This window comes from Acinonyx jubatus, chromosome D3 (assembly GCF_027475565.1).
Source record: "Acinonyx jubatus isolate Ajub_Pintada_27869175 chromosome D3, VMU_Ajub_asm_v1.0, whole genome shotgun sequence".
Taxonomy (NCBI): Eukaryota; Metazoa; Chordata; class Mammalia; order Carnivora; family Felidae; genus Acinonyx; species Acinonyx jubatus.
Window position 1 is genome coordinate 92,040,404 of NC_069392.1, and position 24,165 is coordinate 92,064,568.

General features: G+C 54.9%; 1 protein-coding gene across 1 annotated transcript in view; it reads left to right on the forward strand.

Annotated features, from left to right (window-relative positions):
• The first annotated feature begins 2,063 nt into the window (after positions 1-2,063).
• Positions 2,064-24,165, forward strand: part of KCNG2 (potassium voltage-gated channel modifier subfamily G member 2) — a 68,712-nt gene continuing 46,610 nt past the window's right edge. Inside the window, exon 1 of the mRNA XM_027069229.2 lies at positions 2,064-2,306. The gene's annotated coding sequence lies outside the window, so the exon portion shown is untranslated. The remainder of the gene's footprint in view (positions 2,307-24,165) is intronic.

The window sequence follows — 24,165 nt, forward strand, 5'->3', positions numbered from 1 at the left end:
CCATCATTTAAAATGACGCTGGAGCCTGGAAAACATCAAAGATGTTCATTTCTCGTTAAGTGGTGAAAATGTGACATACATTATGGTGCTATTTTTGTATATAAACAACCAAAAATATATTGCTACTTTTAAAAAGGACAAAATGTTTTGGTACAAAAATTAGGGACCAAAAGAGGGGCAGTAATGATTTTGAGCGATGGGGATGGGAAAGCAGGGGGGTTCTTCTTTTCTCCTTTGGATTTTTCACAGAAAGTTTACTGATGTTCTACAACGAGCACATTATTTACCTATTGCAAATGTTTGCTCCTTCCAGAAAACCGAAGCTATACAAAAGTGCAAATGCGTAAACCGGGACAGGAGTGTAATGTTACCTGGCAAAAGCAACCGGGAGCCTACTGGGGGGGTGCACACCATCTCTGGCAGCCCCGCGCCGGGCTTCTGTCCTCGTGAGCCAGCCACACAGCACCCCCCCCCCCCGGACGTGTGGCTGTCAGAGGGTCCAGTGCCCCCAGCGTCAGCCCTTTACTGACGCTGCCCAGCTGTGACTTCGACAACAATCGAAACACAGATGAAACACTGGGGGGTTGGGAAACAAGGCAATACAAATAATAGGAGAGAAGGAGACACATAGGAGGGAAATTACAGACCAGCCTGGCATGAAAAAGACACACAACAAAGGGAATGTGGAGTAAGAAGTAAACGGAGGTACATGCACAGCGGCCCTGAGCCCACTGGATGCCTGGTTAGTTACATCGCGTTCCTGAAAGGCTTTCCAGAATGTCTCCGCTGATGCACGCCAAACAAAATGGGAGATGTGAGTTGCTGGAACAGTCCAGACGGGAGAGAGATTGCGGCCGGCCCAGCGGTCAGGCCCGGTGAGTTGATCGCTGGTCAGCACCGGTTCCCAGGCGGAGCTCCGTGAGCCCTCCAGGACCTCCGGCACGGCCTGCCTTCGACAGCAGTGACTGTATCCGTGCCCTGGACTTGTGGATTTGCCTACGGCTCAAGGTGAGGAAGGAGCAAGACGTTACACGACAGGATTAGGTTTTCTGAGACTCTTCATTGCAAAGAACCAGATGACTGCAAATTATGGATCAGGACAAATAAAAAAACAACTAGATGTAGAGATTTTTGTTGACTAAAAAGCCAAGGTTGACCGAAACTGTGATGCAGTGTCAGAAAAGCCCAGATGAACAGGGGTCTAGCGTCTGGAAAAGGGAGGTGACGGGCCAGTCCCACTCTGCACAGTCACGGAAACGCTGACACTCGCTAAAAGGTGCAGGGTCTGCAAGAGGCAGCCAGGGTGCAGCTGGGTCTGGAAAATTCCTCCGGGAGGAACTGGAAGCGACTGAATAACGTTTAGCCTGAGAAGTCATACAAACCCATCCGCATCCTTACCTGTGTAAATAAAACTACCAGCTGAGTGCCAGGCGCACGAGAACTTTCCATGAGTTGTCTGTTTGCTACTGGCCCTTCAGTGCGTGTTCTCGGGTGGAGGCTTATGTGCTATGGTTCCCGGAGGCTTCTGCAGGGCGGCTGGGTACCTGCTCCGGAGAGGCAGAGTTCTGCTGGCTCTGGGGAAGACTGCTACGAGGGGCGACGAGGACAAGCCATGGCAAGTGACAAGCCATGGCGTCCCGAGGGAAGGGTGGACTTCCAGGGCCGCTGGCCAGGCCTCTCCTGCTCTGAGAGTCAACCAGGGTTTCTACGGAGAAGAACCCTCTTTCCAAGGTCTCCGTGTTCAGGCTCAGGCTGGGGGCAGCGCCTCCTCCCCGGCAATGGAAACCAGGAAACGAGTCCTCACCCGAGTCTGCGCGGGTCACCCAAGTTCATGACAGGGACGCATCTGGGATGCTGGCCCAAACGGCAGGCCCTCTTGGCGCGGGACCCGCCGTCTGCAGACCCGAGCGGCCTTCCCGAGGGTTCCCGGGGCCGCGCCCACGAGGACGGCCCGGGGTCTCCCCTCTACCACAGGGTTGCTGCGGGTGTGGTTTGGAGGGGCGCCACGTTGTGTGCGTGTGTGCGAGCGAGTGTGAGCGCGTGGGGCGCGCGCGGCGCGGGGTCGGGCCTCGCGTGTCCCCGAGCGCCCGCTGAGAGCGGACCCGGCCCTGGGGACCTGCGGCCGGGCGCGAGGGGGCGCCGCGCCACCGCCGCGGGGCGGATCGCCGGGGCCGAGCCGGGCCGGGGGCGGCGCGCGGGGCGGTGCCGGACTCCGCGGGCTGCGGGCTCCGGAGACGCCGCGCTCCGCCCCGAGGAGGCCACGGCCGGACGAGCGGAGCGGCGGCCCGCGGGGTCCCGGCCCCGAGGTAAAGTTGCGCGCGCGGCGGGGCCGGGAACACGCAGGGGACCTACAGCCGGGGGGTCGTGGGGACGCGGAGGGTCTACGCGGGAGTGTTCTGGGCGGGGACGCGGCGCGGAGGAGAGGTCCACACGGGAGCCTCTCGGGGCGGAGTGGGGACGGTGGTGGTGTCCACACGGAGGGTCCGCGGCCAGAGGGGACGCGGGGTGGGGGGCGCAGGCGCTGGTCCCGCGCGCGCCGTTGCTACTGGGTTGCGCCGCGTGGTCGGGGGCGACGGAGATCCGGGGGGGGGGGGGCGTCTGGAGAGCCCTCCCCGCGCCCAGGGACCCCCGAAGCCGGGGAGGGGCTGTGCCGGGCGCCGCCCCCAGCCCCCGGCCGCGACCCGAGTCCTCCCTCCCCACGCAGGCCGGCGGGCCGACTCCGGGCGCCCTGGGCACTTCCGCGGGGGTCTGGGCGGCCGCGGCCGGAGCCCCTTCCGTCCGCGTCGGGTCCGCGGGAGCCCGGGGCGGGGAGGGGGGGCAGGAGGCGCCCGGAGGGGTGGTGACCGGGGCTCCCCCTGCGCCCGCCCCCGCCTGCTGGTTGGGCGCCCCCGGCTCCCGCTGCCCGAGTCGGGACGCGGGCGAGCGCGGGGCTCGTGGGGGCCCTTCCTCGCCCCTTCCTGTTGTCCCTCGTACCCACCCCTGCGCGCCTCACACGCGCGCCTCACACTCACACACCTTCCCCACGCGCACGCACGGCCCTGCCTTCTCCAGCCGCAGCCCCGGCGCGGATCCGAACGGGGGTCCCCAGGGGGCCCCGGCTCGGCAGCCGAAAATTCTGCAAACTCAGTTGCCCGAGCCGGGCCGAGGGGGCGCCCGCACTCGCCTGCGGAACCCGGATCAGCGGCTGGGGCGCGGGGTCCGTGGGGGCGCGCCGGGAGCGGCCCTGGGTCAGTCGGCGGGGGTGGGGGGGGGGCGAGGGGCGCGGTGCTGAGGGCGTTGCATGCTCCTGCGTGTGCTTGTGTCCCGGCGGTTTGGGGGTCACGGTGGAGTTCTTCCAGCCTGCCCTGTTCCAGAGGTTTCCGGCCCCTGAACAGGGCCACGGTCCCGGGCGGTTACTCCCTTTGTCACCCGGACTGAAACCCCAGCCCAGGCGCGTGGTGGACTCCAGTGAATTCTACGTGGTCTTTAGAATCCCTTGAAGTCCTTTCCCCGGTCCCAGGCCTCCCTTTCTCCTCCCTCTTCCCTGGGCTGCAAAGACCCATGGTTTCCTCAAGTGTGTGCTCAAGGTCGGTGTTTGGGCCAAGTAGTGGCTGTAAAATGGACTTGACTCTGTTGAAGCGTCACAGAACGACCGACCTCCGTGGTTCAGCATTGGTTCACTTCCCAGCCCTGTCCGGGGAGGGGACGGGGCTGCTGCTGAGGTCAGTTAGGGGAGCGCTCCCAGGTCATCCTGTCTACCCGGAAGGAAAACCCAGTGGAGGGAGTCATGAGATGGTTCTGTTTCTGCCGAGATGCCAGGATGGAGCCCGCAAAGCCCAGACACGCTTCAGCCGCAGCGTGGCCCGTCAGCCGGCACCGTCTCTGGGGTTGTGCAGTGGGTGCTGCTGTCCTCCCGGGGCTCCCTGTCCCTGACAGTCCCAGTTAGTGAATGGGATGGGACTGCTCTGGGTTCTCTCTTTTTTTTTCTCTTTTTTTATTTAAGTTTGTTTATTTATTTTGGGAGAGCACGTGCACTCTCAGGGGAGGGGCAGACTAGGCAGAGAGGGAACCCAAGCAGGCTCTGTGCCGTGGGCGCAGAGCCCAACATGGGGTTCGAACTCACAAACCGGGAGATCGTGACCTGAGCCGAAGCCAAGAGTCAGGTGCATGACCGATTGGGCCAGCCAGGTGCCCTGCTCTGGGTTCTCTTAAACTGTGAATTGTGGGGAGGGCGCGTTGCGGCTGGGGGGTGACATCCACTTAGCTGTGGCTCCCTGGCGTGCACCGGCCACACACACACTAAGAATCACACGCTGTGGCTAAGAAAAGACATATTTGTATCTTAACTGGAGACAGGTTAAGAAATCAACTTCGAGATTCTTTCCAAGGCCAGTGCCAAATAGCGTTCTGATCTCTTTCCTCTTACAATTTATATATTCCACTTTGCAAAAGTTTTTTTTATACCTTGAGATTTCCATAATTCAAGAAAAAATGGGTGTTTCTGTAGGCATGGGGAGAAAAGGAGGGAAGTGTGTTCTTAGCTGGCTCAGAAGCGGGGAGGCTGTGAGGCGTTCCTTTTCTATGCCTGGCACCGAGTCCTGCGCATGCCAGATGCTCAGAAAATATGTGCTGCTTGATTAATTGTTGGAGTTGCAATTAAGAGTTCCTACCCCGTGTGTGGCTGGGAGCTGCGTTGTCATAATTACAGGTGTATGTGCTGTAATTAGTAGGTCGTGTGGAACACACAGGCTGATGGGAAGTGGTTAAGGCGTTGGGGTTTGCCCTGGCACGAGCAGGTGGGGTCTGAGTGTCTGGGGAGGACTTGGCAGCCCAGGGCTCAGCAGCCTCTTCCTCCTCCTGTCCCACGGTTCCGGCTGCAGCGCGTCTTACTCAGGCGCCAGGAGGGCAGGACTAGCTGAGGAGTGTTTGCAGTGGGAGGGAGTTCTCCGCTTCTGCAGCAAGTGCGGATGTGTGGGGGTGGGAGCCGGGGGGGGGGGGGCAGCACCGTGGGGGGGGTGCTGGGGGATCAGGAGGCCGCAGAGGATCTGACAGATGGGGAAGGTGGGCTTTTCCAGACGAGGTGGGCGCGGGGGCTGGGGGGGTCCAAGACGCGTGGCCGTGTGAGCACCTGTGCACGGACGGGCAATTGCGTGAGGAACAGGGATATTTTAGGGCCGAAGCCGGGGAGCCCCCGCTGCCTGAGGGCCCGCTCGCGGTCCGACCGAGTAAAGGCGGCACCAGGGAGCCTGGGCGGGCCGTGTCTGAGGACAGTGACACAGTGAAGGGAGCCAGGTGAGGGCCGGCTCCTGGCACCTGGCTCTCCCACCGTGCGGAGGATGGCCCTGGAACTGGTCAGGGCTGCAGCCAGGCTCCCGGACCCCACGCAGCCTTTTCGTGAGCCTACTGGGCGCTTCGAAGCTTGAGAGGCACGCAGGGCCACCGCGAGGTTAAAGAGATAGCCATCCAGCACCTCCTGTCCCTGGACTCTGAGGCCAGCTCCTGGCTCGGCGTCTCACCTAGGGGCACCTGCAGTCTTTGCTGGGCTCCACTTAACAGGCAGGTTCGTTCGTAAGAGCAAACTTAAGTCAGAAACCACTTTGAGAAGCAAGCGGACCGAATGCCAAGTGTAAAGACATCACCAGGGGAAGGCCGAGTTGGGTCGACCCGCAGTCACAGAATTCCTGAAGGAACCCTGTGAACGGGCTGCTTCGGCCTCTTCTTGCGACAGGTGAAGCCAGACCTACGGCAGTGCACAGACTGCTTGCTGGCTCCTATTGTTAAGACCCCCCCAACGGCTAAGGGTGCACGTTCCTGGGAGGGCCAGCGCAGAGGTCCTGGGCCTCGTGGGACGGGAGATGTCAGCCAGTCTGTCATCGACTGCTTGTGTTTTCTGATTCCTCCCGCAACAGATGACAGGGCTGGGATGAGCCGTGTCTTAGCTTTCTGATGTTTGGAGGAGAAACTTGCATCCTGAAAAAGGAAGTTAGTAATATATTCACTCAAAATGGAAACACCAGTATTTTACTGATTTATGCTTAGGAAAAGGCTAATTGAAGTATAATGTTTAAATAGCACAGAAGACCTTTTCGTTGCTCTGTTCAATTAGGGAAGGTAAGACAGAGAGAGAGAGAATTCACAGAAATGCGGGTGCCAGCTCCCAGGGGTGCCCCTGAGGGGCCAGGCTCAGTGCCCCTCAGCCGCTGCGGCCCAGCACGGGGCGGGGACTTCACGGCGCCTGTAGACCCAGCAGTATCTCCCATCGGCCGCCAGGCACCGTGCCACAGGCCACAGCGGCTCTGTCCCAGCCCTCGGCTCGGCCTCCCGTGGACAAGCTGGCATGGTCAGAGCCCTGGGTGGCAGTTCCCAGAATTTAATGAAATTCCTGGATATGTTTAACCTCAGATATTTGAACAATGAAGTTTAAATCTCGGATTAGGCTTGAGTGTGTTGGGCACACGAAAATCAAAGGCGAGAATTACGGGCCCAGCAGAGCCTCAGAAACCCTCAGTCTAATCTGAATGTCAGCACTTTTTACACAATGTACCCTGAAGAGGCAGATTTATTTCTGTAAAGGCTTAGCACCCGTGGGAGAGCCTGTGTGGCGGTCACGTTCCTGACTGGACTCTGACCTGCACCTGCCTGGCCCCAGTGCACTCAGGAGGGTTGGGTGCACAGAGCGTCTGCAGCCCGCTGGTGTGGCTTCCAGGACCTTCTGTGCCCCTGGCTGGCTGTCCCCACACACGCCCTGGGCCCTGGAGGTGCGTGAAATCAGTGCATTGGGTGGACGCCTGCCCCCAGGACACCTCTCTCGGTCCGGTCTGGTGGGTCAGGTGGGGCCCGGGGATTCAGATTCTCAACACGAATTCTGGGTAATTCTCATCATTTGGAAGGCTGGAAATGCTCGTTTCTGGGTTGTGACTGGCACTTCTGTAACAATATAGAGAAGAGAAGGTATCAGAATTTGGTATCTCACAGGTGCAGTTTTGTGTGTGTGGACAATATACAATGTATTTCTTACTGTGGGTTCAAAATAAGGACAGTCCCCTGACCGTGTGTGCCTTGAGGCACCCAAGTCTGTCTCTGCGCTTAGCTGTAGAAATTTCCAAAAGCTCCCAGTTGGGTAGCCCAGGCTGGCATGGGTCCCGGAGCACAAGGGGCCGGGACCAGCACTGAGGTCGGGCCCTGCCCTTGCTGAGGGGCGCCTGGCAGGCTCCCCACACAGTCATGCTTCCTCCGCTCGTGGTCAGGCTCAGGGGGTCCCGCTGGGCGGAGTCGCGGGTGCAGCCCAGCAGGGTTTCTGATCACCCCCCAGAGCAGACAGGCGAGCCCATGTCTGGTAAAGCCAGGAAAAGGGTTCCCTTCCTGTTCCCCTTCTCTCTTCTTGGGGGGTGTGGAGGAGGCGTCTTCGTGTGCACGTTAACGGGAAGGTAAGCTGCACGACGAGTTTTATTTCACATCATAGCAATTAATGCAACGGAATGAAATGTTTGGTAAAATAAAATGCATGAAAAATCAGTGCTTGTTGTGTTGCGTGGCTGTTCGGTCACAGGAGGGAAACTTGGCGTCTGTGAGGCTCGACCGTGGTGTCAGGAACAGGCAGCACCCCGACTTCTGGCGTCTCTCTGAGCTCGCGCTCGCTCGGCTCCGTGTTTCCTTCAAGAAAAGGACAGTTTCTGACTGTGAACAAATTCCCCTGCAATTTTCCACCGAAGAAGACAAAGACATCATTTAGATGAGGAAAGATAAGAAACGTGTTTCGCTGGCTTCCTCAGGAGTCAACGCTTTAGAAATAGAAAAATTCTAGGGCCTGGAGGAAGTGCAGGTGTAGGAGCCGGTGGGCAGCGCTGAGGAGACACAAGGGGACTCTTTCCCTCTGGTAGTCGCGACACGTTTTTGCAAGCAGCCCGCGACGTCGGCGGCTCCCGAGGGGCCCTCCCGCCGGCCGGGGTTGGGGCTGAGACGCACCCGTCTCGGGCGGCATGGGCGCTACGGTCTGACCCAGAGCTGTGGACGGACCCTGGTTCCGCACAGGCCACGTCCCCGGATCTGGCAGGAGCCTAAGGACAGGGCCCCCCTTCCCAGTGGGGCCGGCGTGTGGGTCATGTCTGGGCTGACGCTCTTTTCTGGGAACTGTGAGGGGACCGTTTCCCAGCAAAGGCAGTGAGCCGGCACTGGGCCCCAGGAACTCGTACAGTTTGTCGTGTTTCCAGATGCAACGAATACGATGTTAAAATACCTGTTTCTGCTTTTCCCTCCTTTCGAAACAAGCCCACGTCGGAGACAGAGAGTAAAGAGAAGCATACGTTTGAAAACCCTGTGTGGTTTCTGCTCTCCGCAGGCGGTGGCTCCGGGTTGACAAGGACGTTTCCCCTGTCGCTCGGTGTCTGTGCGCAGAATCAATCACCCCACCTACCAGCAGCGGCACACAGTGTCACCTGCACACTTGTTCTGTTGAGCACGTTTTGCACGGATCTCTCGGAACCTGTCCGTGTGTCCTGCGGTTGGCCCCGTGGATTGTTTCTAGCTTGTCCATATTCTAAGTACCACTGACATAGCATCTTTGTACACAAATGCTTGAAAAACTTTGAATTGGGTCACAAGGCATCAACGCCTGAGGCGCGTGATACTAACGTCACGTTGTCCATCAGGGGCCTTGGGGGCCCGCACCCCCCACACCCTCCTGCTCGACCCACTCCTCTCTTCAGATGCCAAAGTGAATGCCTTTTGGTTGTGAGTCACACATGCTCATTATGAGACATCCTCACGGGCAGAACGTGTGAAGTGGGGTACGTGCTGCTGTCCGGGCCCTGTCCCTCTGGGCCTCGGGTCGCGTGTGCACACACGTGTACACGTGAGTACGTGCATGCACACGCGTGTCTGTGCACAGGAGATACCGGCTTATCTGGGTGTGTTCTCAGAAGCCCCTGCTGCCTTGAGTGTCGTATTTACCTGTTGGGAAAGCTGACCGTTCTCTTGCTCTGGCCTCAGTTTCTCTGCGATGCTCTCCTGTGCCCTGTTTTGGCGTGCACTTGTTCCCAGAACACTGTGTGCCCACCCCGCCCCCGACACTGTTTGCATTTGCCTCCAGCCTGCAGTGGGTCGCCCAGCACGCAAGCACCCACGCTTGGCCGGCTGTCCTCGGGCCCGTCTGCGCTCGTGGGGACCCATGTACCCTCCTGAGTCAGGAGACGTGGCTGGGCATTTAGGGTGACCTGGGTCTGCTCAGACTTAGAAAACGTGTCTCAACCCTCTAAAATCTCAAGTGTAATCATGGGGCAGGAAGAGCCGTAGACAGATACAGGTAGATGTACAAGCCTCCAGTGCACACGCATGCATGTGTACGAACGTGCACACACACGTGCGCGGATACGCAAGCCTGGGGCGCAGGGGTGACCTTCGCAAAAGTCGCCAAGTGTGTCCTGATGAGCAGGTGCTGACCCAAAGCTGACTCAGGGCTCAAGTCCCCAGCGAGAGTCTGACCTTCACACGCTGAGCTGGGTGGTCCGTGTTGTGTCTCTCCATCATCCGTCTTCCTGAGGTCTGCACTGTGACACGCAAGTGTCCTGGGCGAATTCGAGCCTCGTCCCCGCCGAGCGGGGGGAGCCTGTCTCCCGGGATGCACACCTGCCGCCGAGAGTCTCGTCATCTCCCGGGACGAAGGGCAGCATGCACGAAGGAGCCTTCCGTGCCCACTCGGACGTGCCGGTCCGCCCATCCTCTGACCCCACGTGGGGTGGCTCCACCCTGCAGGCCGTCTGGCCAGCAAGGGCTTTGTTCACCTTGTCTCCGGGCTTGGGGTCCGTTGGGCTTGGCGGGATCACATGGGTGTCTCCTAAGATGTGTTCGGCCAGCCGCTGGCGCATTGCCTGGGGCCCTCGGCAATGCGAATTATTCTGGGATTCTTCAGATGTGCTCTCTGACCTTAGCCAGGCCTGGGGAAGAAAGCTCGCGGAACCAGACATCTGCTCTCAGAAGTCGGCACAATTAACACCCGCTGGGAGGAAGCTTCAGAACACGCTTCTCTGCTCCTCACCGCGTCTCCGTTCACCAGCGCAGTGACCCCTCCCTGTGCTGTCTGGTGCCGGCACTCGCCCCGAGACCGTGGTGGGGACCCCCTTTCGGGCCGAGCCCAGAAATAAGTGCTCGGGAGCCTCCTGGGGCAGGTGAAGGTGAAGTTAACACCGAGGAAAACAGCTTCTTCCCTCCCGGGGGGCCTGCGTTCCCAACGCGCACTGGTTTGGGGCCAGAATTAGAAATTAACAATAAGTGGGGGGTTTGCATCATTTTCTCTTCTTCAGTCCCTCCCCGTGGCTCGCAGCTCTGTGTCGGGCGTCAGGCTTCCATCGGGGCTGAACTCCCTCATCCTTTTAAGGGTCATTACTAGAATCAGCCTCCAACCTGGGGCCGCCTGGGAAGAACTCTGGGGACGCTGCCCCAGCGCTCACTCCAAGCCAGAGGGGTCGACCCAGGGCGCGGCGGGCTCGGGCCCACGTGCTGGCCTGCACCACGGCTCCACGCCTGGAAACGCAGAGGTGCGTCAGGGGCAGGGCTGCGGGCTCTCGTTCTCTGTTCTTCCCCCAAAGGGGGGTCTCCGAGAGGTGCATCGTGTAAGGGCTGTTCGCACGCGGGGCTTTCCTTGCATCCCGCGAGACACTTCACAACTTGCCCCGCACCCCTGTTTGCCTACACGTGTTGTCACCTGAGTGAGCCCTTGAGCTGCACGTTCAGGCTCCAGGGGAGCATTGTGGGCGCCCGAACTTTATGCCGTCTGCACACATCACGCACTCACCTTCACAGAGACCCTGAAGCAGGTGTGCTCGCTCCAACAGAGGAGAAACATACTGAGTGATGGGCTCAAGGGCACACATCTTCTAGTCAAATGACTAAGACATTTTCTGACTCAAAATCCCTTTTCCCAGCTTGTTGTCCCAGGCCCAGACGGCCCCCTTCCCTCCTGACTGTTCCCATCATCTGGGTCCTGGCAGCACTTTGGGCATGGGTCCACAGTCACTCACGCGGTTGGCCCCCATCACACCATGGCCAGAAAAGCTGGTCCCGGTTGTGATGCCCCAAATCCCATCCCGAGTCTGCACTTGAGAGCCTGGTGCCATCTGCCTCCAGCCACACACGGGTGTCTGAGCGTACCAGTGCTCTGTGGGGCTTCTGTCCTGACCCTCAGTCACAGCAAGGAGGACACTCATGTCCCCCGAATCATCTCATACGGTGCACTGTGGCATGCCGCCCTAGAATAGAAGGCTGTTCCTCTCTTCTAGAAAATACAAGAGCTTCAGAATGACGCTAACTGCCCTGGCCCACCGCAGTTGTGGGATTTCACGAGTCTTCCTCCCTGCCTCCTTCACTGCTCTGGGCTTCAAACTCCTCGTCTACCACTGTGGGCACCCAGCCTGCAGGGGTCGTGAGGGATCCTGAGAGCATGGCCAGGGTCTGTGCCCCAGGTAGGCACCTGCATTTGGGCCAGGCTAGTCCTGCACCGCTCACTCAGTCAGCCTTGCATGGCTGCCCTGTCCCTGGGCTGAAACGGGCCCCCACCAGTCTTAATACAACTTACAAAATGGAATAAATTCTTTTAAGACTCCTAAGAAAGGAGATATTCAAGCCTAGGTAGTCTCACTGGAAAATTCTACCAAACATTTGAAGAAGACTTAATTCTATCAAACATTCAACAAAAAGGAGGGAACTCCTAATCACTTTCTGAGGCTAGCATTACCTGGAGACCACACTAGACAGCACAGAAAAGGAACTACAGATCAGTAGTTTTCGTGAACTTAGACACAAAATTGTAAGCAAAATATTAGCAGATTTCTCCAGCAATGTATAAAGCTGTTGGACCAGGTGAAATTTACTCCAGGTGTGCAGGGCTGGCTCAGTATTCAAAAATCAACCAGTGTGATACACCACATCCACAGGAGAGATACACAATCAGATCAGCTGGTGCAGAAAAAGCATTTGATAAGGTCCAACACCCACCTGTAATGAAAACTCTCAGAAAACTAGAAATAGATATTTAACCAGATAAAGAGCATCTCCAAAAAGCCTAAAGCTAACAGCATACACATGGCAAGAGGCTGAATGTTTTCCCCTAAGATCAGGAGCAAGACAAAACTGTTCACCCTCACCACTGTTACTCAACCTAGTACTGGAAGGTAAGTAAAACAGGAAAAGGAAACAAAAATGGTATAGGTTGGAAAGGAAGAAATAGAACTTTTCCTCTTTGCAGATAGTATGATTATCTGTGTAGAAAATTCCAAGGCATGTACCCCCCAAACCACCTAAACAAATGAAAAGATATACCATGTTCATGGATTGGAAGACCCTATATAGTCTACTTGTCTCTTCTGCTCAAATTGATCTGTGGATTTGATAAAGTTTCTATCAAAATCACAAGAATTTTTGTACACATAGGCAGCTTATTCTGAAATTCATATGGAAAGGTGTGAGCTCCAACATAGCTCAAACAATCTTGAAAACCAGGTCTCACTACCCAGTATTAATGTTCATTATATAGATCCAGGAGCCAGAACCATGTGATGCTGGCAGAGAGACAGACAGATGCACAGAACAAAGGAACAGAATACAGACCCACAGCAGTATGTCCAACTGATTTGTAACAAAGCTGCAAAGCCAGGTCAGTGGAGGAAGCAGAGTCGTCACAACAAATGACAGTTAAGCAACTGGTCATCCACAGGTGGGGAAAAAAAGAACCTCATACCTAACCTCATACTTAACCTCGGTTAAGTGTCTGACCCTTAATTTCGGCTCATGAGCTCACAGTTGTGAGATCGAGCCCCAGGTGGGGCTCCACAACTGACAGCATGGAGCCTGCTTGGGATTCTCTCTCTCTGCCCCTCCCCCACTCTCTCTCTCTCTCAAAATAAATAAATAAATATTTTAAAAAATGCATCATAAATTTAAATGTAAAACGTACAGCTATGAGACTTTTAGAAAAAAATGAGAGAAAACCATTTGGATCTAGGGTTAGGCAAATCGTTTTTAGACTTCATACCAGGGCGCCTGGGTGGCTCAGTCGGTTGAGCGTCTGACTTTGGCTCAGGTCATGATCTTGCGGTTCGTGGGTTCGAGTCCCGTGTCGGGCCCTGTGCTGGCAGCATGGAGCCTGGAGTCTGCTTCAAATTCTGTGTTTCCTCTCTCTGCCCCTCCCCTGTTCGCACTCTGCCTCTCTCTCTCTCTCAAAAATAAATAAGCGATAGACTTGACACCAAATGCATGATCCATGAAAAGTAGACTTGATAAATCTGACCTTATGAAAATTAAAAACTGCCCTTCAAAGGACCGTTTAAGAGCATGAAAGGAAAAGCTAAAGTGAGAGAAAATATTTGCAAACCACACATCCAATAAAGGACCAAAATCTGTAATATAAAAAGAACTCTCAAAACTCAATAGCAATCCACCCCCCCCAAAAAAACACAAAATATGCAATTAAATGAACAAAATATATGAAAAGATGTTTCACTGAAGACGATATACAGATGTTAAATGAGCACATGGAGAGGTGTCCAACATCATTAGCTATTAGTGAAATGCAATTAAAACCATAAAGAGGTTATCATCACACACTTATCAAAGTGACTGAAATAAAAATAAACCCCAATACTGGTGAGGATGTAGAGAAATGATCTCTCATACACTGCTGATAGGAATGGAAAATGATATGATCACTCTAAAAATAGTTTGGCCATTTCTAATCAATCACGGAACTACCACGTGACCCCGTGGTTACACTCCTGGGCATTTATCCCAGAGAAATGACAACTTCTATTCACACAAAAACCTGTACACAACTGTTTATAGTAGTGCTGTTTGTAATAGTCGAAAAGCAGACGCAACCCAATGTCCCTCTATGGGTGAATGCTTACACCACAGACGTCCTCACACGACACAGTACTCAGCAGTGAGAAGGAGTAAACAATTTTTTTTTCAATGTCTATTTGTTTTTGAGAGACAGAGAGAGAGCGAGTGAGTGAGGGAGGGACAGAGAGAGAGGGAGACAGAGGATCTGAAACGGGATCTCTGCTGACAGCAGTGAGCCCCATGTGGGGCTCACACTCACGAACTGTGAGATCGTGACCTGAGCCAAAGTCAGACATTCAACTAACTGAGCCACCCGGGTGCCACAAGGAGTAAACTATTAACACACCCAACAACTTGGATGAATCTTCAGGGAATTATGCTGAATAAAACATGTGAATCTCTAAATGATCATCTAATGATTCCAATTTATATAATACTCTCGAAATGACAAATTACAGAGATGGGAAACAGATTAGCAGTTGCCAGGGGTTATGGAGGCGGGGACAGGGAGGGACCTGGGTGTCAGGATGCACGTCCCGCATATGGGGCATCAGTGTCAACATCCCAGTGGTTTTAACACGGGGGAACTAGGTAAGGGGCACGCGGAATGTCCTTGTATTAGTGCTTCAATTGCATATGAAGCCACAGATCTTTCAAAATAAGTTTTATCTTCAGAATGTGTATGCAAATATTTCATAGAAAGGTTTAGTAAAAGCTCTGGGCAAATGTGTCACCTTGAAAGTCACCTGTGGGTGTTGGATTGAATTTGAAGGGGACGGTGGACACGGGGGCTGTTGTAAATGCTAATATAGAGACACTTAGTTGGGATGAGGAAAGCGTCTCAGGACAAGCGCGGGAGCATTCACAGTGTCTGACTGTAGGTTAGTATTGAAATACTGTCCACTTGCCGAAGTAAGTCATAACGCATCCTCGGGTTGAGACAGTATGCACGCTTTCCGTAAACACGCTCGCCAGCGGTGTAGACGAATGTGGTGGAGTGGCTTCTAATGGCGTCGAAGAAGCCCCAGTGCCATGTTTACACTGGGTTCCCAGTGTCAGTGAGAGAACCACCGTTTACCAGAAGCGTGGACATCATCACACTCCATAGCCGTCCGTCCCGTCCAACCAGACGTCACGGACCCCAAACTTGTCCTCGCAGGTCTTGCTCGACCTTTTTGACTGTTGACTTCTTCTGGGGAGGGAGGAAAGAGCAGAGCCCTGGACACGAATCTGAGGACGCTCGAACTCCTGCCCCAGGGGCTTTCCTGCTGTGGCGACCCGTCCTCCCAGTGTGCAGCCCCGCCCCTCTCTGCCCTTGACCCGGAGCCCCGCGGCCCATATACGGAGTCAGCCAGCCATGAGGAAGAAGGCCCAGGTTCCCACGGCTGTCTGGGGCGCTGGGGTTAAAGGTGTTCTTTTCCTTCTATTTTACTCTACTGTGGATTTCCCATTTTTCCCATGGGTTACTTTTATAATCGGAACATTTTTTTTTTTATGAAGTTGAACGTCTAAGACTCATTTAGGCGAATGAACGTAGAGAAGAATAAGAAAAACCAGAACATACCCTTCTTGTGGCTAAAAGAACAGAGAAGAGTGTCGTATCTGCTGGGGGGCCCCACCCCTGGGTGGCCCCCGGGTCAGTCGCCATGCTGGGCGTTAGCTAGACGTAGACGGTGTGGGAGCGAGACATTCCCACAGGAACGTTTGCTGACTTGAGTAAGGCCATGCACGCATCAGCAGGGCCAGCATGTGAGCGAGTGGAGGGACAGCCCGGCCACCACGAGGAGAGAAAGCAAGTACCGCAGAAACACGGCCGTCACACATACAGAATTTGCGGATTTTATTCCTGAACCAAGCAGATGCCTGGGGGCAGGCAGGTGGGCAGTAACCCAGCTCCAGTGGCTCTTTGGCTCCCTGAAGCCACAGTCGTCACGCCCAGGGGTCCCGCACAGGTGTCGCACAGGCCGTCACATACTTGAGGGTCAGCAGGTACTGGGTGGGCACAGAGCTTTCTGGGATGCCCCGTCCTCTGCCCTTCCCCATCATCGTGTCCACAGCCTCCCCTGCCCTGGGGCTCCTGGACCCCCACCACCTTTCCCATCTCTCTCGAGGCCTCATCCTTGACCCTGAAGGGGGGGCAGCCCACCCCCCCACCCCGGGACCCACAAGCCGGCCACCCTGCAAGAGGCCACGAAGAGGAAGCTCTCGGAGCGAGAGCTCCCATCACCCCAGAGGGCATGCATGGGGCGAGGACCCCAGCACAGAGGGATGCCCACCCATGCCAGGTGCTCCTGCATTCCAGAGCCTCGGAGAAGCTGGAGGGGCCGGGGCTCCTTCCTCCTCCCGACCCGGCAGCCCGTCACCCTGACTCTTCACAGCAAACACCATCACCAGCTTAGGAGACCATCCGAACTGAGGAGAAGAGAACCCCGAATAATCGGAAAGGAACACGGCTGGTTGTGACCTGATCACTGAGGAGTCAGCGGAGAAGTTGTTCACGTGTTAAAACCCGGGTTCCTGAGCAGGTGTCCTACCTCTGAGTGTGGCCCCACCCAGAGCAGGAGCAAGACCGGGTGTGGACAGAGTTGGGGCAGGAAGGGAGGGCATCTCAGCGAGACGGATGGCCGTGAGGGGAGCCTCGGGTACCCAAAGCTGACGTCCTCTGCAGACAGCCAGGCTGGAAATGGTGTGCCCGGATGGCCCCTAAGGCCTTGGGATCTTCTTGAACCCTGACTCCGCCTCTGGGCTCCCAGCCCCTCCCGGGAGAGGCCCGTGGCCGCCTGTGGCCCCCTGACGCCCCTCAGCTGCCACAGACCACGGGCCGAGGAGTGGGTCTCGGCGGGGAGGGCACCCAGCTTCTAAGGGGGCGCCTGGCCACAGAGGACAGAGGGGGTATTTCCGGGGACTCCCGTGTGTGCGTCGGCCACCTGTGGTCTGTTCGGGAAATTCTGAGCGAGTCTCCTGAGGAGGGCACTTCACCTGAGAATTCGGGGGGTTCCTCGTGCCAAGTGTGGCCAAGAGGAGGGTGATGAGGTGTAGCCAGGGTGCCTTCAGGACTCCGCGTGGGGTGTGCTGGATGTGTAAACGGCGCTTTCTTTGTGATCCCTGTAATCTGGACGACGACTCCGTGACAAGACCACAAGCAACTACACGGCTTTGGAGGGTTGTTACTGTGGTAAAATACACATCACGTGACAGGTGCCGCTCACCTGCCTCTAAGTGGCGGTTCGGGGGCGGGAATACATTCACGCTGTTGTCCGGCCATCACCATCTGTCTCTGGACCTTTCTCATCCAAGCACGTTAAACGGCAGCGCACCGCCCCCGCCCCAGACCCTGCCCGGGTGTCGGCACCTCAGTGCGCCTCTCATTACCGGCTCGTTGTACTCAGCACAGCGTCGTCAAGGCTCGTGAATTTCTGCAGGGGTCAGAATCTCATTCCTCTTTGAGGCTGAATAATATTCCAGCGGATGGATAGACCGCACTCTGGTCTCGATTCACCCGCTGACGGACACGTGGGCTGTTTCCACCTTCCGGCTGTTGTGAGTGATGCTGCTGTGAACGTGGGTGTACAAATGTCTGACTGCATCTTGGGGCAGATGCCCAGAGGCGGACTTACTGGACCCTGGCTCCCAGGGCCCCAGGCCTCCGCTTCCTTGCGAACACTTGTTACGTTCTGTGTGTTTTCTTAGAACGGCCCTCCTAGCGGGTGTGGATGGCGTCATTTCTCTAGTGATTAACGATGTCAGAGCATCTTTTCGCATGCTTATCGGCTATCTGGGTATCTTCCTTGGAGAAGCGTCTATTCAAATGCTTTGCCCATTTACAATTGTTTTGTTGGTGCTGCTGTGTTCTCTGGATACATGGAGTAGTCTGGATATTAATCCTTGATCAGATATATGGTTTGAAAACACTTTCTCCCTTCAATCTGATCTGTGGGCCTTTTCACTGTTGATACTGTTGTGGGTCCACAAAATGGTTTAGGGTTGAGGAAGTCCAATTAGTGGATTTTTTCTTTTGTTACTTGTGCCTTTCGTGTCCTCTCTGAGAGCTCATCACCAAACGCAGTGTCGTGAAGGCACTGTTTCCTTCTAGGAGGTTTAAGGTTTGGCTCTTACATTCAGCCCATTGGTCCGTGTTGAGTCAGTTCTTCAGTCTGGCGCGCGGCGAGGGTCCAGCCCCTTTCTTTGCACGTGGACGTCCAGCGTTCCCAGGGCCATTTGTCAAAGACCGTCCTCTCCCCAGTGGATGGCCTCGGTGTCTTCACCAGCATCCGTGACCACGCACGGTGACTTCATTCTGGGCTCTCTGCTCTAACCCTTTGGTCCGTAAGTCTGTCTCGATGCCAGCAGAACTCTACTTGTGGTGGCTTTGAAATCAGGAAGTGTGAGGCATCCAACGTGGTTTGTTTTCAAGACTGTCTCAGCTGTTCAGAGATCTCACATAGATTTCTTCGGTTTCTGCAAACACGTGTTGTTGGGACTTTGATAGGGCTGCACTGGGTCTCCAGGTCGTTCTGGGTGGTGTAGACACCTTCGTCCAGTAAGTCTTCCAGTAGAGGAACGTGGGGTGTATGTCCTCTTTTTCTGACTGTTTTCTAATGTTTATTTATTTATGTTTTGAGAGAGGGAGAGAGAGAGAGAGAGAGAAAGAGAGAGAATGAGCAGGGGAGGGGCAGAGAGACAGGAAGACACAGAATCCGAAGCAGCTCCAGGCTCTGAGCTGTCAGTACAGAGCCCGACGCGGGGCTCGAACCCACGAACCGTGAGATCACGACCCGAGCCGAAGTCGGACGCTTAACCGACTGAGCCCTCCGCGCACCCCAGGGTGTACTTCCTAGTAGCTGTGTGATCTTTAATTTCATCCAGCAGCCTTGGTAGTTTTCACAGAAAACTCACCTCCGTGGTCAGGTGTATTCCTAAGTATGTTATCCTATTTGATGCGATCATACGTGCAGTCGTCTTTCACTTACAACGGCCTGGGCTCTGCAGGGTCCAGGGCCGCGCCCCACACATACCTGCTTCCTGGGGCCTCTGCTGTCCAGCTTCCCTCACTCTGCTTCTGCCACGAGGTCCCCCAAGCTTTGCAAACATGGACGGACCCCTCCCCCAACCTGGACCTGTCCGGTGAGTTGAGGACAGCAGTCGGGACGCCTCCCCCCCCACCCCCGGCTCCTTATCACTAGCGCCCCGGTGCCACCATAGGACTGACTTCCTGGAGCAGAACACGTAAGCGGCACAGGTGGTTTCCAGGAAGGTATCGCTGTCGTTAGAAGCGGTGGTAGTCACCGACCCCGTGGCCCGCCCTGACCCCCCGCGGCCTCTGGCAGGTGAGGTGCCACACTGTTGAAGAAGGGCTGGGACGGCACACCCGCGACTCCAGGCTGCCGGGGCCCTGACGACTTTGCGGGACCGGGACGTTGGCTTCATTTGACTCGTTTTGAACTGTAGCAGCTGGAGATAAACGTGAAGGCGGGGGGAGCCTTCGCTCTGCTGACAGAAAGCAGAATTTCTTTTAAAAATGTTGTTTTCTGAGGCCTGAAAGTCACAGCAGCCCACAGGCGGATTGCCTGGAGGCCCCTTCGCTGTCCTGATGGCGCCTCGGAGGGTGCAGGGTGCCTTCAGGAGCAGTTAAGTAGCTTTATGTCAGGGAGACGGGCTCCAGATCAGCTCTGTGTCTCCAAGGAGCAGCTCCTCCTGCCCCGAGCCCCTTGCGTCCAAGACGGGGAAACGCCTCCTGGAAGAAGCGGCTGGAAGGCACCTTCCTTGCAGCGCCGAGCTTGCGGATGCTTTGCAGGGAGGGCCGCTCCCCAGTTGCCCCGAGGTGGGCCTCTGGCAACCTTGCCGTTGAAAACGGCGCCCCAGTTGGCTGCACCGAGCCGTGGCCCGCCGTGGCCCCGGGGTCTGGCTGCCATCACTGAGGACAAGCGGTCCAGCCTCTCAGAGCCCAGGGCCCGGCCTGGCACCTGGCCAGGGTAGACGCTCCGGTGTGTCAGATGACAAACCGAGGCGCCTGTGACAGCAAGGAGCTGAAGGAAACGAAAGACAGAGGAAAGGAGCAGCTGGGTGCCCGCGGCCCTGGTGGGGAAGCTGGCCGTGCAGCCCTGGGGTGGGACTGAGCCCTTAACCCGCCCCCCCCCCCCAAGGCCGGGGAGGGGCAGTGGCTGTGCCGGAAGGCAGGGGCTCAGACCACGTGCCCACAGGACGCAGGCCGTGGAAGAAGTCTGCAGAGGGATGCCGGGCAGGCCGATGCCCCTGGACGGCGCGTCCTCCACCCTGCGTCACGGCACGTGGCCACACGGACGCTCGCAACCTTGCAGGTGGACGTAGGGGTGCGGCTCAGGGTCGGCCGGCAGGGCCAGAGCCAGCGCTGTCCACCCTGCGGAACACAGACACTGCCGTTGCAGCCATTCCAAACTTTCCTATGTGGCGGCAGTGACTGCGGTCGGCAGCACGTGTCGCTGCACCCACTGAGCGCTAAGTCCCCCTCCCTCCCCCAGCCTCCCTGACAACTTCTAAGCTACTTTCTGTCTCCATAACTTTGCCTAGTCTAGCCATTTCACGCGCTGTCTGTCCTTCCTGTGTCTGGCTTACTCACTTAGCACAATGTTTTCGCGGTCTCTCCGTGTTGCTGCGCGGATCAGTACCTCCCTCCTTCTTGCGGCTGAAAACATCCCAGTGCATGTTTAGACCTCATTTTCTTTCTTTTTCTTTTTCTTTTTTTTTTTTTTTGGTAAAAATACGTAGTTTAATTTAAATTACCTTATAATTATTTTTTCATTTCTTCTCTTAACTTCAAGAAAAAAACACAGAAGATTGTACAAATATACCATTGTCTTTATCCATCCATCCGTTGGAGGATGCTCCCACCTTTTGGTGAGTGTGAATAAGGCCTCTGTGAACATTAGCTTACACGTATCTGCTGGAGTCCCTACTTCCGAGTATTTTAAGCATTACCTAGGGGTGGGATTGCATGGTTATATTATAATTCTATGTTTAATTTTTGAGGACCCTCCAGACTCTTCCACAGCAGCTGCACCTTTACATCCCACCAGCCGTGCACGGGGTTCTGGTCTCTCCACATCCTTACCCACACCTGTTGCTTTCTGTCTTTGTGATTCTAGCCATCCCTGAGGTGGCAGGTGAAATGTCATTGCGGCTGTGATCTGCATTTCCCCAATAGCTAATGACGGTGAGCATCTTTTTGGGCATTTATTGGCCATACGTATGTCTTCTTTGAAGAAATGTCTCTTCCAGTCCTTTGCCCGTTTTCTAACTGGGCTGTTTTGTTGTTGTGGAGTTGTGGGGGCTCTTGCACATTGTCAATGTTAAGTCCTTACTGAGTACGTGACGGGGAAATACTTTCTGCGTTCCGTGGGCTATCTTCTCACTTTGCTGATAGTGTCCATGGGAGAACAAATGTCGTTAATAGAGCCCAATTGATCTATTTTTTCCTTTTGTTGCCTGTGCTTCTGTGGCATATTTAAGAAACCACTGCCGAATCCAAAGCTGTGAAGGTTTCACACTGTGTTTTCCCTAAGAGTTTTATAGTTTTAGTTCTTAAACTTAGATTTTTTATGTACTTTGAGTTAAGTTTTATCAATGGTGTGAGGTAGGGATTTAAGTTCACCCTTTTGCATGCGGACGCCCAGTTTTGCCAGTGCCATTTGCGGACAAGACTGTTTTTTCCACATTGAGTGGTGTTGGCACCCTTGTCTAAAATCAGCAGAACACGGATGTGAGGACTTATTTCTGGACTTCCTGGTACGTGACACTCATCAGTGTGTCTGTGCGTCTGCCAGGGCCGTACTCTTGATTACTGTAGCTTTGTGGTATGTTTGGAGGTTGGGAAGTGCGAGACTTCCAACTTTGTTGTTCTTTTCAAGGTTATTTTGGCAATTCCGAGTCCCCAATGTTCCTCATGAATGTTAGAATAGGTTTTTTCTATTTCTGGAAAGAAAACACCGTTGGGGTTTTGAGAAGCCATCCTAGAAGTGGGCTGAACATCCTGGTAGGTTTGGCCTGTGCGAAACTCCCAGCACTAATATTTGGGGGAGGGTGTGAGGTTTCTAGGAAAACTGGTCAAATGCAGACTCACAACATTTCATTCCAGTGCCCTAGGGTTGAAGCAGAAGAGTTAGATTTAAAAAAACCAAAAACAAAAAGGCTTTATTGAACTATTTTAGGCTTACAGAAAAGCTGCAAAATTAGTACAGGGCCTTCTCACCCGTCTTCTTAATGTCACGTCTCACCTGACGAGAACACAGTGACCCAACCAGGCCGTGGACGCTGGTCCTGCGCACTGACCGGGCTGGAAGCCTCCCTCGGCTGTGCCCATGTCCTGCTGACGTCTGTCCCAGGCCCCTGCCCAGGCCCCCACAGCACACTTGGCGTGGCCTTCTCAGCCTATCCCCTGCCCCTTGGCTGAGAAGAGGGCCGTTGTCAGCCCGTGAGAAGGTGCGGGCCTGAGCCGGCCCTCTGTGCACAGCTCTTACTGCCCTGGATTGTCCCCACGGCTCCTCGGGTCGGGTCCCGCCTCCTCAGCCGCAGTGACGTCGTGCTTTATGTGGCATGTGAGCTGAAGTCTCATTTATTTCGTGGCATCTGAGGGGCTGTGGAGACCACCGTGTTTCTAAGGGTCATAGCCGTGCAGAGGGCGCTCGGAGGGGGTCACCCTCCCGAATTTCTTCCTGTAGTCAGACACGTGTGTATTGTCACGTACCTCTGTGTCACCCAAAGCATGTCACACTCTGCGTTTTCCTCTGCCCCTTGTGTCTCACCTCACGGCCTGCCCCGGAGCGCACACCAGGTCTAGGGACCTTTGCGCCCAGCAACACCCCACGTGTGGACCCCCAGGTGTGTGCGGTCCCTCCCCCGCACGGGTGTTTCCGGTGTCTGCTGCGGGGGACCCGCGCTGCGCGCTCTGAGGTTCTCTGCAGACCCGCTCCGGGGGGCTGCACCTGCAAGGCGGCCTCACGGTGCCGTGCAGTTGGCTTTGTAACTCGTTCAAGCCTCCCGGACGAGAAATGACGTCTCACTGTTGTTTCTCTGACAATGAGTGTGCGTCAACATTTGTTCACACGTCTGAGAGCCATTTTTGTCTTTTTTGTGGATTGCCTTTTCATGTTTTTTCCCTTGTTTCTCCATGGGGTTTGTGGTTCTTCGTCCCTCAGTTGTAAGAGTTCTTTATATGTTGGCTTTTCTCCTAACTTCTTCTTCAGAGTGTTCCTGACGACGCGTGTGTATCTGAATCATAGCGTTATGTGACTGACTCCATAAAAGGCTTGCCCTTTTACTGGGATTGAATTGAACGTATAAACCGACCTTAGGAGAAAACTTTTTTGTATAAAATGCTGGGTTGTCCTGTCCAAGAACAAGGGATGCCCTCCCTGTGTTCTGCTCTCCTTTTGTGTTTCTCGAGTGTGTTTCAATTGCTCCTTGTAAAAGCTGTACACATTCCTTGGGAAACATTTTCCCACGTATTTGGTTTTCTTCTGTTGCTGTCGTAAATGGACTTCTCGATCGTCACGTCCTCTGTTTCTTGTGTGTGTGAAGAAAACTGTTGGCTTTGTGGCCTGCCACCTCACTCAGTTCTTTTGTTCTGTCATTAAAGTTTTACCATTGGTTCCCTGCGATTTTCCGAGCGTGCTGTCGTCTCCAAGCGGACACGGCTTTCCCTCCTTCGCTTACCCCCTCCTCTAATTCATGTTGCTGTGCGATTTCATTAGTTCGCGCCTCAAGGAGGGTGGTGAGTGATTTCAGAGACAGCGGGTGTCCCTCCCTTGCTTTTTCTGGGAACACCTCTCATACTGAACCAGAGACTGGCTTTTCACGTGGTAGTTTATGTGTTAATGAAATATTCCTCAGCTTCTTGACATTGTTAAGAGGCTTTCTTGGTGTCTATGGAGATAATCAGATGATGCTTTACCCCTTAGATTTATTTTTATGGTGTATGATGCTATTGAACCTGTCCTGCATTCCTGGAATAAATTCCACTTTTCCTAGTATTTTTTTTAAGCTCATTTATTTATTTTCAGAGAGAGGGAACACGTGCGCGCAAGAGTGGGGAGGGGCAGGGAGAGAGGGAGATCGAGAATCCCAAGCAGGCTCCGTGCTGTCAGCACAGAGCCCGACGCGGGGCTCAAACTCACGAACCATGAGATCATGACCTGAGCCAAGATTAAGAGATCAAGGCTTAACCGACTGAGCCACCCAGGTGCCCCTCTAGTATTTTTTTTAAAGACACATTGGGGTTTTTTTCTGTTTATAATATTTGCTTAGATTTTTTGCATTGATATTCATGAGAGATACTGGACTATCGTTTTCTTTCTTTGCACTAATCATGTTTGGCCTAAGTAT